The sequence below is a fragment of the Ixodes scapularis genome, unplaced genomic scaffold (assembly GCF_016920785.2).
Source record: "Ixodes scapularis isolate PalLabHiFi unplaced genomic scaffold, ASM1692078v2 ptg000997l_1__unscaffolded, whole genome shotgun sequence".
In the NCBI taxonomy this organism is placed as follows: domain Eukaryota; kingdom Metazoa; phylum Arthropoda; class Arachnida; order Ixodida; family Ixodidae; genus Ixodes; species Ixodes scapularis.
Genome location: NW_024610078.1, coordinates 782425 through 785854, shown reverse-complemented (window position 1 = coordinate 785854; position 3430 = coordinate 782425).

Genomic DNA, 3430 nt, shown 5'->3' with positions numbered 1-3430 from the left:
CGGTTTTATTCGTTCACCGTGTCCACGATGTCGGCTATTGCCGCGGTGAAAGCGAATTATTGGAGAGAGCACAGCCCCTGACGAGAGACGTTCTTCGCGGTTTTATTCGTTCACCGTGTCCACGATGTCGGCTATTGCCGCGGTGAAAGCAAATTATTGGAGAAAGCACGGCCCCTGACGAGAGACGTTCGGCGCGGTTTTATTCGTTCACCGTGTCCACGATGTCGGCTATTGCCGCGGTGAAAGCGAATTATTGGAGAATGCACAGCCCCTGACGAGAGACGTTCTTCGCGGTTTTATTCGTTCACCGTGTCCACGATGTCGGCTATTGCCGCGGTGAAAGCAAATTATTGGAGAAAGCACGGCCCCTGACGAGAGACGTTCGGCGCGGTTTTATTCGTTCACCGTGTCCACGATGTCGGCTATTGCCGCGGTGAAAGCGAATTATTGGAGAAAGCACAGCCCCTGACGAGAGACGTTCTTCGCGGTTTCATTCGTTCACCGTGTCCACGATGTCGGCTATTGCCGCGGTGAAAGCGAATTATTGGAGAGAGCACAGCCCCTGACGAGAGACGTTCTTCGCGGTTTTATTCGTTCACCGTGACCACGATGTCGGCTATTGCCGCGGTGAAAGCAAATTATTGGAGAAAGCACGGCCCCTGACGAGAGACGTTCGGCGCGGTTTTATTCGTTCACCGTGACCACGATGTCGGCTATTTGCCGCGGTGAAAGCAAATTATTGGAGAGAGCACGGCCCCTGACGAGAGACGTTCGGCGCGGTTTTATTCGTTCACCGTGTCCACGATGTCGGCTATTGCCTCGGTGAAAGCGAATTATTGGAGAAAGCACGGCCCCCGACGAGAAACGTTCGGCGCGGTTTTATTCGTTCACCGTGACCACGATCTCGCCTATTGCCGCGGTGAAAGAAAATTATTGGAGAGAGCACGGCCCCTGACGAGAGACGTTCGGCGCGGTTTTATTCGTTCACCGTGACCACGATCTCGCCTATTGCCGCGGTGAAAGCAAATTATTGGAGAGAGCACGGCCCCTGACGAGAGACGTTCGGCGCGGTTTTATTCGTTCACCGTGTCCACGATGTCGGCTATTGCCGCGGTGAAAGCGAATTATTGGAGAAAGCACGGCCCCTGACGAGAGACGTTCGGCGCGGTTTTATTCGTTCACCGTGACCACGATCTCGCCTATTGCCGCGGTGAAAGCAAATTATTGGAGAGAGCACGGCCCCTGACGAGAGACGTTCGGCGCGGTTTTATTCGTTCACCGTGTCCACGATGTCGGCTATTGCCGCGGTGAAAGCGAATTATTGGAGAAAGCACGGCCCCTGACGAGAGACGTTCGGCGCGGTTTTATTCGTTCACCGTGACCACGATCTCGCCTATTGCCGCGGTGAAAGCAAATTATTGGAGAGAGCACGGCCCCTGACGAGAGACGTTCGGCGCGGTTTTATTCGTTCACCGTGACCACGATCTCGCCTATTGCCGCGGTGAAAGCAAATTATTGGAGAAAGCACGGCCCCTGACGAGAGACGTTCGGCGCGGTTTTATTCGTTCAACGTGACCACGATCTCGCCTATTGCCGCGGTGAAAGCAAATTATTGGAGAGAGCACGGCCCCTGACGAGAGACGTTCGGCGCGGTTTTATTCGTTCACCGTGTCCACGATGTCGGCTATTGCCGCGGTGAAAGCGAATTATTGGAGAAAGCACGGCCCCTGACGAGAGACGTTCGGCGCGGTTTTATTCGTTCACCGTGACCACGATCTCGCCTATTGCCGCGGTGAAAGCGAATTATTGGAGAAAGCACGGCCCCTGACGAGAGACGTTCGGCGCGGTTTTATTCGTTCACCGTGACCACGATCTCGCCTATTGCCGCGGTGAAAGCAAATTATTGGAGAGAGCACGGCCCCTGACGAGAGACGTTCGGCGCGGTTTTATTCGTTCACCGTGACCACGATCTCGCCTATTGCCGCGGTGAAAGCAAATTATTGGAGAGATCACGGCCCCTGACGAGAGACGTTCGGCGCGGTTTTATTCGTTCACCGTGACCACGATCTCGCCTATTGCCGCGGTGAAAGCAAATTATTGGAGAAAGCACGGCCCCTGACGAGAGACGTTCGGCGCGGTTTTATTCGTTCACCGTGTCCACGATGTCGGCTATTGCCGCGGTGAAAGCGAATTATTGGAGAAAGCACGGCCCCTGACGAGAGACGTTCGGCGCGGTTTTATTCGTTCACCGTGACCACGATCTCGCCTATTGCCGCGGTGAAAGCAAATTATTGGAGAGAGCACGGCCCCTGACGAGAGACGTTCGGCGCGGTTTTATTCGTTCACCGTGACCACGATCTCGCCTATTGCCGCGGTGAAGGCAAATTATTGGAGAGAGCACGGCCCCTGACGAGAGACGTTCGGCGCGGTTTTATTCGTTCACCGTGACCACGATCTCGCCTATTGCCGCGGTGAAAGCAAATTATTGGAGAAAGCACGGCCCCTGACGAGAGACGTTCGGCGCGGTTTTATTCGTTCACCGTGACCACGATCTCGCCTATTGCCGCGGTGAAAGCAAATTATTGGAGAGAGCACGGCCCCTGACGAGAGACGTTCGGCGCGGTTTTATTCGTTCACCGTGACCACGATCTCGCCTATTGCCGCGGTGAAAGCAAATTATTGGAGAAAGCACGGTTTCTGACGAGAGACGTTCGGCGCGGTTTTATTCGTTCACCGTGACCACGATCTCGCCTATTGCCGCGGTGAAAGCAAATTATTGGAGAGAGCACGGCCCCTGACGAGAGACGTTCGGCGCGGTTTTATTCGTTCACCGTGTCCACGATGTCGGCTATTGCCGCGGTGAAAGCGAATTATTGGAGAAAGCACGGCCCCTGACGAGAGACGTTCGGCGCGGTTTTATTCGTTCACCGTGACCACGATCTCGCCTATTGCCGCGGTGAAAGCAAATTATTGGAGAGAGCACGGCCCCTGACAAGAGACGTTCGGCGCGGTTTTATTCGTTCACCGTGACCACGATCTCGCCTAGTGCCGTGGTGAAAGCAAATTATTGGAGAAAGCACGGCCCCTGACGAGAGACGTTCGGCGCGGTTTTATTCGTTCACCGTGACCACGATCTCGCCTATTGCCGCGGTGAAAGCAAATTATTGGAGAGAGCACGGCCCCTGACGAGAGACGTTCGGCGCGGTTTTATTCGTTCACCGTGTCCACGATGTCGGCTATTGCCGCGGTGAAAGCGAATTATTGGAGAAAGCACGGCCCCTGACGAGAGACGTTCGGCGCGGTTTTATTCGTTCACCGTGACCACGATCTCGCCTATTGCCGCGGTGAAAGCAAATTATTGGAGAAAGCACGGCCCCTGACGAGAGACGTTCGGCGCGGTTTTATTCGTTCACCGCGACCACGATCTCGC